The sequence below is a fragment of the Leguminivora glycinivorella genome, chromosome 18 (assembly GCF_023078275.1).
Source record: "Leguminivora glycinivorella isolate SPB_JAAS2020 chromosome 18, LegGlyc_1.1, whole genome shotgun sequence".
Classification (NCBI taxonomy): domain Eukaryota; kingdom Metazoa; phylum Arthropoda; class Insecta; order Lepidoptera; family Tortricidae; genus Leguminivora; species Leguminivora glycinivorella.
In genome coordinates this window covers 2,895,640-2,911,056 of record NC_062988.1, presented here as the reverse complement: position 1 = coordinate 2,911,056, position 15,417 = coordinate 2,895,640, and positions in this window count along the sequence as shown.

The window sequence follows — 15,417 nt, the reverse complement described above, 5'->3', positions numbered from 1 at the left end:
CTTATGGGGAGGTCATAAATATAGTGTAATAGTTTTCTTGAAAATGGGGGAAACAATTAAAAAGGATATGAAAGAGCAGTTTTTAGGCGTATTTCGTAATGTCTTTGTAGGGATCCATTATAAGTTTGGCATTTTCAATTTTTAACCCCCGACGCAAAAACGACGGGGTGTTATAAGTTTGACGTGTCTGTCTGTGTGTGTGTGTCTGTCTGTCTGTGTGTCTGTCTGTGGCATCGTAGCTCCCGAACGGATGAACCGATTTGGATTTCGTTTTTTTTGTCTGAAAGCTGAGTAAGTCGGGAGTGTTCTTAGCCATGTTTCATGAAAATCGGTCTGATATGTCGCGGTTGGGGGTTTTTTCAAAATTTTAATTTTGTGGTTAGGTTATATAATAATAGTTTGTAGGTAACCTATCTCTTAATACTTGTTGGCAGTTGTTTTTATGAACCCTGTTAAATATAGTCTCTCAATTTTATTATAAGTATTACGAGGACAATGAACAAACGTGACAAAAGAATGCCGGTCAAACTGAAAGGCTTAGTCTACAAGACAATAATACGGCCCGTACTGATGTACGGCAGCGAGACGTGGGCAGTCAAGCAGAAGGATGTGCATTGTACATACTATTCAAGTTGCCGAAATGAAGATGCTAAGATAGATGTGAGGCGTCACCAGGCTCGATAGGATCTGCAACGAGTACGTGCGAGGCAGCCTGGGCGTACGCGACATCGCGGACAAAATGCAGGAAAGTAGGCTGCGATGGTATGGGCACGTAGGGAGAAGACCACCAGACTACGTTGGAAATTTAGCGCTACGTTTCTCTATCCCCGGTAAGAGAGGCAGAGGAAAACGAAGACAAGATGGAGGGACGTAGTGCTAAAAGATATGGCTGAGTGCAGAGTGTCCGAAGACGACGTCAAGGATAGGGCGAAGTGGAAGCGGTTGACAAGGAAAGCTGACCCCACCACCATGTGGGATTCATAGCTTGGAAGAGAGAGAGAGAGAGATTACGAGGACAATGAAATATTATGAAGTAATGTCCGCTACCTACATCATTATACCTTCCCTCACCACATACTTTATCATTGCAAATTGCAAATTTGAAAACCCATAAAATATTTGATAGCATCCCTATTCAGGCTAACAAAGCGATTTCGACGCGAATCGGTCACGGCTCGACACGTTTTAAAAAAATTGCGTACCATTCATAAAAGGCCTATGCTTCGAATACAGTAAGCATCATTCTATCACAATGTCTATTGGAACTTTGGATAAAAAGGACCTTAAATAACCTACAGTAATAGGACCCTTTAGTTCTGAAAAGTCTCAATTAGTAACGCACCGATCGCGTTTACACCCACGACAAGTGCAACAATGACGTCATTAGTCGTCATTAAAAATCAAAGACTTTAAAGCTATAAGTACAAGGTTTAAAGTCACATGTGAGTTGTGAGGAAATTCCACCGTGTATGAATTTAAAAATAATAATACGTCATCCCGTCCCTGTGTCTTTTTGATTCAGTGTAGCGTAATGCATGTTTCGGTCGTGTGTTATTTGAGGAGTGGGTGTCCGTTGTCGGGTCCGATACGGTATTGTAAAATTAGCGTATTGTAAATAAGTACCATGATTATCCGTAGGTCATTGTAGGTACTCTTCTTGTGTAAAGGAAAGAAATAAGGGTAATTAGAAGGAAAACAGACATAATATATTAAGAACGACAAACGGAAAAACGTCGTAATACTAAGGTCCCTAGTTAAAATGAGTTATACATAATTCAAGGTTAAAAAACTAAATAGAATTTTACATTAGCTCCTATAAGTAATCCATAGCCAAACATGACACTGAACTGAACGTTCTAGTCTAACTTAATCAAAATTTGCTATATGCAGCATATCTAATTCGTACCTGTTCAAACATTTTACACATCTTGTATCACAGTCATATTGTGTTTATAAGTGAATGAAATAGATTTGTTCATTTTTAGTCTAGTTCTGTTTAGTTTCATAGAAGATGATAAGTAAGTAGATGCATTTTAATGATTTTAGATATTGCGGATTTCTAAACTTCAGCAATGGACACGCACAATATTCTAATAGCCACATTCGCGCGTGAATTTAAATCTCGCCCGGGGCTAGGTTAGAACGTTGATTTGTGGTTATTTACCGCGGTTGTTAAGTTTCCATTCTGCACGGCCACTCGTGCGGAAGGCGCCATTTCGATTCGACTAACGTTTTTAATTTCGGAATAGGGACTCCAAATTTGAAATTCGAACAAAAGATTTTACAGCCAGTGGTTTGGTATAGGATTTGATTTTTTCGTTGTGAACGTGCATCGTTCGTTCTTTTGTGGATTGGTTGTTAGAAGGTTCACGCCTGCAGCTATGATATTAATCTTTAATTTGGCCATTGTTGCGGTTGCCTTTCTTTGGGTAAACCCTAAAACCCATTTGGAATGGGGTTAATTCTCTCACTGATTCCAAATGAATTTAGGTATTTGAACTTCGATATATTATAGGTAAATGCCGGGATAACGTAAGGAGGATGATGATAGGTAAACTTACAGACTTTACAGACGTATTTATGTATAACAGGTAGGCTCTGTCTTTTTCTTCCTCTCGAGATTTATTAAGATATATCAGGATCAGGACACAACTATATATTTTTATTTTGATATTAATTTCTGGTATTCACTTACAGTTGAGTTACATGGCGTAAGTGCCATATAATATGTATAACACACACTGAAATGTGGATCTAATGTAAGAGCTCTACATGGTTGGAGCTCAGCGACTTTACATCAGCTAACTACGAGTACTACAAGTAACTCAAAAATGTGTCGCTTAACCACAGAATATTATACACCGTGTTTCACTTAACACTAAAAACCTGAAAACCGTTTGTTCAGAATCGAGAGTAGAATCGATTGAGCTATATCGTTAAAAGTCGAGTAGAGCTGCACAGAAAATTAAATATTCAATTCAAAAAAATAATAATCATTAAATTAAAAAATGAATATTCTAGATACGTTTAAAAAAATAAAAATCAGTTGGGGTGTCTGAGGTTTTGAGTGATACCGGAAACACGGTGTATATTCTGTGGTTAAGTGACAAGTACAGAAAGCTCACTCCTTTGATGTTCACAAAACGTCGCCATTATAAATTCTTACCTACATTAACAAATTGACCGCACGCGAGCAGCCGACATTGAATTCTATTGCGCCGCGCGAAGGTGGTCACCACTAAATGGGCCGCGAACTCGCGGCCGCCGGCATGTACTTGTAGCGCGGCGATAGAATCGCGGAGTGAGCCGCCCCTGGCTTAACTTCAAACTTGGGTAAATCCATTCTGCTTTAAGGTTGAATATATAAAAAAATAAAAAATATAATATAATCTTAAGATTTACCCAAGTTTGAAATTAAACGACACAAATCTAGCGTTGCATAGGCGCCACGGAATATACACTTTATATTATTTGCCTGACTAGTTGCCTTTTACAGTTTTAAATACTTCATACAAGTATAGCGTGCGCATCAGACTTCTTGCCGAAAGGTGTGGTTTTTCGGCGGTTCCGGGGCAACCTGCCGAATCCTACACCGGGGCAAACGACGCAACGGAGCCACGCTGTTACGTCATCGCCCAAATCAAAATTGTTAAATTTTATTGTTTTTTTTTATTTCATGTTCTTATTTACTGTTTTTTTTAATTTAAGGTTCATGACGCATTGGATTTATCTGAAATGTCATTGAAATAATTATGTTTTCATAAAAATAAATAAAAAGCTAAATAGTTATACGGTTATACTCCGATGTTCTCTAGTTCAAACATAAATCTAAATAAATATAAGGACTGATTCGCGGTGCGACAGACGAACCGGAATCGTGAGGCTGTGCGCCTCCTGAACTGCAAACACTGAGGTAAATGCTAAAATGCTTGCTCGCACAGAACAGGTGGGGTAGACAAGAAGGTTTCTTATGAATTTCGAAATCATTGGTAATCGGAGTAATTTTTTTTGAAAAACTATTTTTCAAATTAGGATTTTGGGAGGCCCGTTTGTAGTTCTCACTACAAGTTGTATGTTGTAGTTTCATGTAATGGAGAATTGACACACTAACTAATAATGAAGAAATGTACTTTCACGTTGTCAGAATGTTACTGAAAATACCACAAGTCCGGCTCGATAAGTATATGTTGATCCAATTTAGCTTCATATCATAAGTTAATTGTATATCCCATCATGAAAATCCATTTAGTACTTTTAAGTTTATTGCGAACATATACAGGCACGCACGCGGATACTGATAGGGAACTTTGTTTTAAACCAGTAATGAAAGACATATTTTAAAAAGTAGTGTCAAATAATAAGGGTAGGTACATAACCTCAATTAAAATTGTAAGTACTCGTTGTTATGGTACCTACATAATAGTGTCAGTTCTGTGACATCTAGACTTTGATAGCGTCTGGGCTAGTCGAATCAGTTCCAGCCTAGATTTAGTAAATTTACTAAGTTTAAAATCTCCGGCTTCCTTGGGGCGTGCTATGCAAATTTAAGAAAGCTACGCACTGCGCGGTTACTCTGCGTTTATGTAAATACTAGCTTTTACCCGCGGCTTCGCTCGCGTTAGAAAGAGACGAAAAGTAGCCTATGTAACTCTCGATCCCTTCAAATATAATCAGTCAATTCGTCACTCCGTTTTGCCGTGAAAGACGGACAAACAAACAGACACACTCACTTTCCCTTTTATAGTATGGATTAGTATGGATGATACGATTTACGATATTTTTCAGTGGCTCTTCAAAGCTTCGACCTGGCAAGAAATGTCTTACAAAAAAACACCATATCGCTGGCTGTGTGACTCAACCTCGTATATCGGCAATACTTTGAAAAAAACTTTATCTTCTGTAAATGAAGATAAAAATGTATTAAGTATGTATGGAATGCATATAGACTTACTACGTTTTGTCTTTGAGGAGCAGTGCGAGATACGAGATATTTTCAAAGTAGTGACGATATGTTAGGCGCGCGTTTTTACAACTCAAACTCGTATCGTATAATAAGATAAGCATTGATGTTTGATACGAGGTTCAGTCATACGGTGTGACTTAACCCCTCGTATGCTTAGATACAGCGGGCCGATTTTTGAGTCTCACGCGTCCGAATTCAGAAAATTGTCACTGAAAATAATAGGCAAGTCACCGTTTTCAACCGGTATTTTAGTGACAAAATCCCGTATGCGAGATTCAAAAATCGCCCTCCTGGTCCGGGTGCATGGGAATTTTAATCAATTGTTTTAAATGTCAAGGTCTTTTTTAAATGATGAAAATTGGCAGGCCGCATACGAGGAGTTAAATATAGCTTTTGCCCGCGGTTTCGCTCGCTGGGGCTGCGGAATAACTTACCAAATATTTAGGTCGCTGGTTCCCTCCTTGGTGAGTGTCCTCAATGATATAGGTACTTAGGTTGTTTATTTGAATGTATTTTATTTAGTTTAAGGATCCTCTTTAATTATATAAATGAATTAATCTTCGCAACACATTAATTATACGATAATGCATTTTTCTTTTCTTTCGTGACACTGACTTACTGTCACTTCATTTCTTTATATCAACTCCTTGTCGACAACACCCGACAAGGAGGACGTAATATGTTAAAGGTTTTGAATTAAGGCGCAAACACTCGCAAATCGCGAAATGCGCCATACACACTTCCACCCCCCATTTTAGGGAAGTGAGTGGGTTAAAAAGAGACAAAAGCTAGCCTGTGTCACTTTCTATCCCTCCAACTGTCTCCACTTCAAAAATCACGTCAATCCGTCGCTCCGTTTTGCCGTGAAAGACGGACAAACAAACAGACACACATACTTTCCCATTTATAATATAAGTTTGGATTGAGACTTGAGACCCGCAACCCTTGATATGTATAGGTAGGTACTGAAAACTGTCGTTTTACCAACACAGTACGTAGCAGAGCCTCCGCTGAATTCCCAATGAGTCTGCCACGGAAGGGTTCTGTCGTGACATTCGGCGCCCGACAAAGGTTTTTGCAAAACGAATTTATTAAACCCCTTGGTTTTCCGTATAAGTGGGAAAGTTGAGATTGATGGCTGAATCTATTAGAGTTGAGGAGCGAGTTTAACACTTGGAGGGTGTAAAAAGATTTGAAGAAGGGTTTTGTATTCTTGACGGCGTTGGCCGAGGGGCGATCTGTAGTTATTGGACATAAAAATGTCCTCCTAAGCTAGGTACGATCTTTATCGCGAAAAAGTTTTGGAATTTTTATAGCAGTTTGATGTTCTTGGTGAGAAGAAGATAGTTCCACAGTCAAACTTTTGCCGCGAAAACTGAGCAGAGGCAGGGATATATTCGTTCTGATTATACATAATTGTTGTTTGTGAGCTTAGATATGTTATTTCTTGGTTATTTCGGAGCTTGAAAGGTATAACTTACCCCAGAAACTATACAAATTATTTACAAAAGTGTAATGCCACTCCTCCTTTAAAAATTTCAAAGGGACTAAATGCCGAAAACATGAAAGAACTATGAAAGTATTCAAATTAGTAAAGCCTGACCAGACATATATATAACTACTAGCGTTTGTCCGCGGCTTTGCTCGCGTTAGAAAGAGACAAAAAGTAGCCTATGTTACTCTCCATCCCTTCAACTATCTCCACTTAAAAAATCACGTCAACTTGTTGCTCCGTTTTGCCGTGAAAGACGGACAAACAAACAGACACACACACTTTCCCATTTATAATATTAGTATGGATGCGCCATGCTGCGGAATTTCAAGAGAACCAAATTTTTCATAGTATTTTGAACTGTCGCCACATGACATTAACAGTGCCCTCTTGACAGTGCTGATAACATAATAACAACAACCGGCATCGACCGACACCTACTTAACATAGGTAACTAAATGAACATGTTAACATTTTTTCATCAAATTCTAACCGATATATCAAAGCAAAATCACCCGGTTGACAGACATAGATCTTAATTTATATGACCTCATTATTATATAAAATTATACATCTATATTACACAAAACATGTACAAATGAAATGACAATTGCTTAGCCCGGGGCAGCCAAACGAGATCAAAATAAAAATCAAATTACCCCGAGCATTGCACCGAGGGGCCCTTAATTATAATCCCCTGCATCGAGACCCTTAACTTGACTTATAATAAATTTTATTTGGGATTATTGATCATAACTTAATTATAATATTATGATTAGTTGATTGTGTAAGTATGAAAATCTTTGAGCCGAAAGATGGGAACGATAAGTCGATCTAAATTAATAATACATATAGGGAATCGCACAAACCAAAATGTTTCATCCAAGTGCTTTCCGAATATGGAGCTCTTTGTAATAATTTGTCAGTGCAAAATCTGTGCTACTAGTAGTAGATACTAGAATGGTGCAGTGAGGGCAAAAAAGTGGATTATTTTGAATATTTATAGATTACCTATGCAGAATAATGCAGATTTAAAAAAAATAGAACATATAATCAAGCGGGCCGTATGTTTGTTTGCCACTGACACGAAAAACTTAAGTCTCTACGGTACTTTTGGTCCAAGACTGACCAAGTAGGTGGATGATTAAATTTAACACTCAATGGTCTATTTTGTCACATACTCGTACACTGGAAGAAAAGATTTTAGCGACATACCGTGGCATAAAATATGCTCATTGAGGTCAATGAGCTATAGTCAGATAATACAGCAAAAAAATATATATTTCACAAAATCTAACAAAATTGTGTACAGAACAGAACAATATTTTGCGCAGTCCCCCACAATGCAATCGCCTGCAGACTGGCGAATAAAAATCAATTGTAGAACAGAACGAACGGCGGATTACGCCGCACCAGCGCACACGCAAATTGCGCGCTAACCTGATTACAACTAGTTCCACATTGTCTTTAGCCCGCGGGCGCCCTGGATATGGCAAACCAGATCTCTAGATGTGTCATGGATGTTTGGAAGTGGATGTCAAGATGAATATAAGAATAAGAATAAGAAATTTATTTGCTAGGATGCCTGGATATGCGCACGATTCTTGGATATTTTTTCTCATTTCAGGGTTATTATAAAACGAACCTTAGTCAAAGATATCCTCTCCCTATCCTCTGTTCCACGGACTCTGCAATCTCTGTATATCACATTACACGGACCATAGGTTTTATTACGTACTAAATTACTAATTTGACTACAAGTATCCAGTTCTTCAATGTCTTCAGCCTTCGGGCCCTGGATGTGACACTGCAGGGATTCTACACCTATTTTATTTTCATAGTTTTGATATGTCACTTGCATTTTGGCCCAGAATTTTGACAACTGATCAAAACCATAACTGTCATAACAAAAAATCAAATCTTGAGTTCTGCGAGATTTTGAAGAATGAAATAAATAAAATGGCATATCCAGTTTTTTGCTATCATTGGAAAAAATAAGACCCAGAACTACTGAATTTCCATTTGTCGAATTTTGATGGAGCCGCAATGCATTATTGCTAAACAGCATTGATTGCTATCTCAAATAGTTATTTACCAGTTGGTAGTGATTGAATTATCATATCGGATAATCAGGAGTGGATATACATATCGACGGATTTATTGAGTTCGATTCTAGGACCAGTTGGTAGTCGAAAATTGCGGAATGTTCTATACAAAAATTAACCCTTCATTTTAGGGAGATGGGAGATTAGAAAGAGACATAAAGTAGTCTATGTCACTCTCCATTCCTCCAGCTATCTCCACATAAAATCACGTTAATCCGTCCTGTGAAATCAAGATATTTTAAGCATATGATTTTAACACATTCAGTGATGTAAGAATACTTTTTAACCCCCGACGCAAAAACGACGGGGTGTTATAAGTTTGACGTGTCTGTCTGTCTGTCTGTCTGTCTGTCTGTCTGTTTGTCTGTCTGTGTGTGTGTGTGTATGTCTGTGGCATCGTAGCTCCCGAACGGATGAACCGATTTCGATTTAGTTTTTTTTATTTGAAAGCTGTGTTAGTCGGGAGTGTTCTTAGCCATGTTTCATGAAAATCGGTCCACTAGGTCGCGGTCGGGGGTTTTTCAAAATTTTGATTTTGTGGTTATTAGTCTTTTTTTTAACTTTATAGAGTAACTTATCTGCATAAAACTTTGTAAGTTTAGTTTTGAAAATTTTTAATCAAGTTTTGTCGTTTTTATGACCGCGGCTAGTGCAGGAAAAACCGTGCTCAAGTTAAACGTGTTTTATATCGTGTTGTAATTTGTAATTAGTAAGGTAAAGTGTTTTCGACCACTTCTGTTCTAGCTACATACAAAATGTCGGCTTATGCTAATAGTTATTTGTTATACAAGGGGGCAAAGTTGTATTTTAACGCCGAGTGTGTCAAGTGAAAGGATTCTATAGTTGAACCACGAGCGAAGCGAGTGTTCGAGAATAGAATCCTGAACTTCGAGTTTTTTAACACACGAGAAGTAAAATACATTTGCACCCGAGTGTAACACAAAACTTTTCCCTTCACTATAGCGAGGAAACTACAACGCAAAAAATGCGTTTATCACTGCTTCCAGTAGTTCCACAGGTGGTAAATGATCTTTATTACTAAATTCACCTACTTTTATCAATTTTAAAGCAGTTAATTTGATTTTATTCAAGGTCAAATTACTTTACCCACTAGTGGATAAAATGCGTTTTTACCCGCTGGTATTAGAGGACGAAACACGTGTTTCCGAGCTAGTGAGGGGAAAATCTCTTTCCTAATTCGTACCAGGGGGCCGATTTTTGAATCTTGGCCATTCGATTTCGTGAAATTCGTTCAATAATATTTCCACTACTGGCGATTTCAATTCTACTAACAGAATCGACATCGAGTTGTTACTAGTTTTAAAATTACTAGCCGTTAATTACTTTTTCAAAAATAGCTTTCCGTCGTTTTCCTCAGACTTTCGCACGGCGAATTCGTGCGTACAATTTCGCATTACTTGAAATTTTCATCTTTTCTTAATGACCCGAACACATCGATTTTTCCATGATTTAGCACATGTTTACAACAAACTCAAACGCTGACTATTTATCTCTGTCCGTCAAGTCCAGCCAACATAATTAACAACTCCCCCCGCTCCGGCCGCGTCCGTGCGCACGCGCCAGCACGCGGCGGCACGCGTCGGTAATCCCGCGCACATCTCAATCGCAACAACTAATGAAGTGTGACAGCAGAGCGTAATGAGGGCAAGTATGGCGAATTAACGCGCTGTGAAATTGGTTGTGTGTTTGTTTAAAGCAGAATCTGGTTTCCAAGTACATGTGATTTTTTGGTAAGAGATTTTTCAATTTCATAAAGTTTTTCAAACAATATAGTAACTACATTAACCAACTTTTACTTCATACTTTGAAAAGGACAATAGGTGTTACATTTGAAGAAATGTGTTTGTGATCCAATGGTTCTTAAAAAAAACGAGTTAACGACGAAGGTAAAACTCGTGAAGAATCACATTATTTGACACTATAAGTTTCTCAACGTATCGGATATAAAAAACGGGATATAAGTTACAATACGGACAACTGACATCTTTTGGTACGGGTCTAAACCTGAGCTACAGTCCCGTGAGACTTTAATTTACTTATTTTTTATAATCACTGCTGACCTACGGTCGTAGCACTACGTCGTGGCCGACCACTTTGATATCCCAGTATCTTCGTAGAGTCGCTGAATGAGAACATTTTAATTTCATAAAACTAGGGCCATGTAGTCTAGCGTATAATTTGATGAATTTCCTGCCGTCACTACTAAATATTCTTGCATACACGCTGTAACAATATTTTTTCAAACCTCGTAGGTATATTTTATTTAGCTGATATTATACTCAAGTAACTATTGGTTTCGTACAGGCAGAGCCATCTATCGGCAGGATTGTATTGATAACCCAGTTTGCTGTTAGCTAGAATGACAAAAGATGGCGTGTCGATCGTCGTTAATTTATTTCCTTCCAAAATCCCTTTTGAATTTTCATTTATTAAAAATAAAACTCAATTTATTATTGTATTGTTAGTTTTCGTTCCTTTTTGGAAATATTTTATTACCCTCTTTAAGACAGAAGTTAAAGTTGTTGTCTATAGGCGAATGCATCTCGTCACGTATCTGTGGGCCGAGCTGTCAGCCGACACTTTGCATATTGGAAAGGATGTAGACGGGTGGTTTTCAAAATTCTTCAAGGTCAATGAGCCACATTCTAATTTTAAATCGCGAATTAATCGCATAATCGTAAGTATTTTCTTCCATCTTCGAATACAGTTTGTTGTGTTACGTTCAGTGCTAATTCTTGTGTCCATTATTTTCAGATGATTTTATTTTTATAAAATTACTGAGGACCCCTTCCATTGACATGAATGCACGGAACTACAAGCCGGCTTCTTTTCTGGAATGGGTACGTTTCACATTCGTTCGAGTAATATTTTAACCCTCGCCACGGGTTGGTGAAAGCCTCAGGGTTATTGTCTTTTTTTTCAACCTATTTCAGGGTCCTCAGATTTGGAGGTTAACGTTCGAAGACAGAGCAGAGCTGATGCTTCCCGAGCCTGGACCGGTGGACAGGAGGCTGTGGCGATCGGTATGGAAGAGCTCCCATTCCGTGGCTGCAGCGGCCACCTCTCCTCAATTCGGTTAGACGTCCCCCAAGGTCAGAGCGTTCCTCGTTTATTTTTTAAAAAAGGCGCCCAACATAAATTAATTTTTTAATTAATAATTTACCTTTTACCCGGTCTTCCAGTACCAGAACTACTGACTCACCCCTATGCTCTAAATTTTAGGTATTTGTTTTTTTTTTAAGTAAATAGACTGAGCTAGCGATATAATTTATAATAAGGGTAGTTTCATTGCCTACCAGTTAGGCGTTACTAAGTAGTGTATTATTACGTTCGAAATTGTTTTCAGAAAGAAAGTTAATTAAAAAGTTATTTTCTATATAAATACTTAGTTTACTTTATTTACCCTTAGGTAATCCCCAAAATTGTAACAGTGGCAGCCCTACGTGTGGCTTTAGAGAGTTCAGACTGGAAGACCGTTAGTTGCTTACCTATTTATTAATTTTCTTAAACATAGTATTGGAGATTATTTACATATCTACCTATGATTGTTGGCAAAATCAATCTTAAACATTACTTTAAAACATTAAATAACAAATTCCTTACTAAAAATAAAGGAAAGTTTTCCGTATTTACTTTCGTTCCATACTTTCTTTGTGTGTTAAATGTATAGTACCATATAGATAATTATTACCTGTTGTTAGTTGGTGGGTACCAAATCTGGTTATTTTTATTCATTGCCAACAGTACTATATCTACCTACAAAACCATTTTGTCTCTTTATTTTAGTGAAAAGTAAGAAGTTATGCTTGTATTTAATTCTAAATAGTACCACACGCTTGGTACCTACTGCATTTTGTAATTCGTAAATGAGGATTTTTTTTTACATTTTGATGTGAAAGGTGTGATTAGCATGTTAACTTTATTTTACATTGTATTTAACTAGACTACATACTCTTTTTCTAGAAGGTGGTTAATTTTAATTGTTCATAGTTCTTACCTAATGATAATAGTTGTTAGAGTACCTACAGCCAGTCGTAAGAATTGGTGTCTTGTTTTTCTAAATTACCTATTTTATTCTTCCTACCTTAACGATATTGTAGTTTGATGTTGTAAATTTAGTACAAATATTTATGTAGGTAGGCCTTTTCGATGTTTGGTGGTGAGTGGACGATTTAAAAGTTCTCTTCACGTAGTTTTCTGGGTGCTGGCGTTTTAAACCAGCATTCCAGCTTCACTGGCTGGTCGGATTCTTGCGGATTTAAACGGGGAATTCTTAATAGCAGTGTTGTACCCTTGTTGACGCTTTGCGATATGACTTAAATCATATGCGTGAACGTTGGCGTTCTTTTGTGTTGTCGGACCGACAGACTTGCGTCGCCTGAGACGTGGTCTGTACAGTCAACCCTTGTACTTATGTCTAATGTTGTGTCGAAACGTTCCGTCTTGTGTCGTACATAGACGCAGCCGGTATATACGCTTCGTTGTTCTGGTGTTATTGTCTGTTCTTTGTATTCTTAGCTGTCACCGATATTTGTTAGGGAAATTTCATTTAGCTATAAGCCGTCTTCCGTTATATCGCTTGGACGTACAGCCCGCTGTCTGGTATAGCTCGCTGTGCCGCCAAGAAATATAGACGATGCGACGTAATGTAGTAATTTACCTAAAAAAAAAAGGGGCTATTCTTATCTGGTTTAGTGCGTGGGTTCGATTTGGATGGTTTTTTTGTTATCGATTATAGATTTCGAGTTGTAGCTGTTATATTACCCATATTTCCTGTAGTTTGGAGCTGGGGACCAGCTCAAAATTTTGCCTGCGTCAAAATTTTCTCTGGGGAGGGGAGTACTGTAACAATATTTTTTCAAACCTCGTAGGTATATTTTATTTAGCTGATATTATACTCAAGTAACTATTGGTTTCGTACAGGCAGAGCCATCTATCGGCAGGATTGTATTGATAACCCAGTTTGCTGTTAGCTAGAATGACAAAAGATGGCGTGTCGATCGTCGTTAATTTATTTCCTTCCAAAATCCCTTTTGAATTTTCATTTATTAAAAATAAAACTCAATTTATTATTGTATTGTTGGTTTTCGTTCCTTTTTGGAAATATTTTATTACCCTCTTTAAGACAGAAGTTAAAGTTGTTGTCTATAGGCGAATGCATCTCGTCACGTATCTGTGGGCCGAGCTGTCAGCCGACACTTTGCATATTGGAAAGGATGTAGACGGGTGGTTTTCAAAATTCTTCAAGGTCAATGAGCCACATTCTAATTTTAAATCGCGAATTAATCGCATAATCGTAAGTATTTTCTTCCATCTTCGAATACAGTTTGTTGTGTTACGTTCAGTGCTAATTCTTGTGTCCATTATTTTCAGATGATTTTATTTTTATAAAATTACTGAGGACCCCTTCCATTGACATGAATGCACGGAACTACAAGCCGGCTTCTTTTCTGGAATGGGTACGTTTCACATTCGTTCGAGTAATATTTTAACCCTCGCCACGGGTTGGTGAAAGCCTCAGGGTTATTGTCTTTTTTTTTTCAACCTATTTCAGGGTCCTCAGATTTGGAGGTTAACGTTCGAAGACAGAGCAGAGCTGATGCTTCCCGAGCCTGGACCGGTGGACAGGAGGCTGTGGCGATCGGTATGGAAGAGCTCCCATTCCGTGGCTGCAGCGGCCACCTCTCCTCAATTCGGTTAGACGTCCCCCAAGGTCAGAGCGTTCCTCGTTTATTTTTTAAAAAAGGCGCCCAACATAAATTAATTTTTTAATTAATAATTTACCTTTTACCCGGTCTTCCAGTACCAGAACTACTGACTCACCCCTATGCTCTAAATTTTAGGTATTTGTTTTTTTTTTTTTTAAGTAAATAGACTGAGCTAGCGATATAATTTATAATAAGGGTAGTTTCATTGCCTACCAGTTAGGCGTTACTAAGTAGTGTATTATTACTTTCGAAATTATTTTCAAAAAGTAAGTTAATTAAAAAGTTATTTTCTATATAAATACCTAGTTTACTTTATTTACCCTTAGGTAATCCCCCAAATTGTAACAACGCAAAGTAATTTCTATATTATGCAATCAATAACAAACTTTCACATGTTTTTTATTAATCGCAATAAACAACCATACGTAACAATAAAAAAACCTCATATCCCCAGTGCCCAGTTCCCAACAGTTATACTAACGATATCAATACATTATACGCATAATTTTTTTATTATAACGGCACGCGGCCGACGGGTTATGTGTGTAGTACAATGGGCAGAAAGGACGGAGTGACAGTGATATCATAATCGAAATATTATTGGGGGACTTTGTTTGTTTTAGTGTTTGATATTGATATTGTTGTTAGTTAATTTGGTAATGAGTGACGTGAATCCATACTAATATAATAAATGGGAAAGTGTGTGTCTGTTTGTTTGTCCGTCTTTCACGGCATAACGGAGCGACGAATTGACGTGATTTTTTAAGTGGAGATAGTTGAAGGGATGGAGAGTGACATAGGCTACTTTTTGTCTCTTTCTAACGCGAGCGAAGCCGCGGGCAAAAGCTAGTATGTACATATTTAAGGACCATTACCGCAACTGTAATATTTATACATATTATAATAGGTCTTATTTAGTTGAATGTAAAAGTTTCAACGTTATTTCTAACACATTCTCTAGCTCTACAAGTCTACATCGTGAAACACAAGATATTTATTCTACACGTTCCTTACTTTAGTCTTATTGGTTTACCTGTTACCTATATATTTATTATTATATATTTTTCGTTAATACTCTGACCTTAGCAAAATGCTATAAGTAACATTAGTTCCCTGTGTTATTAGGTG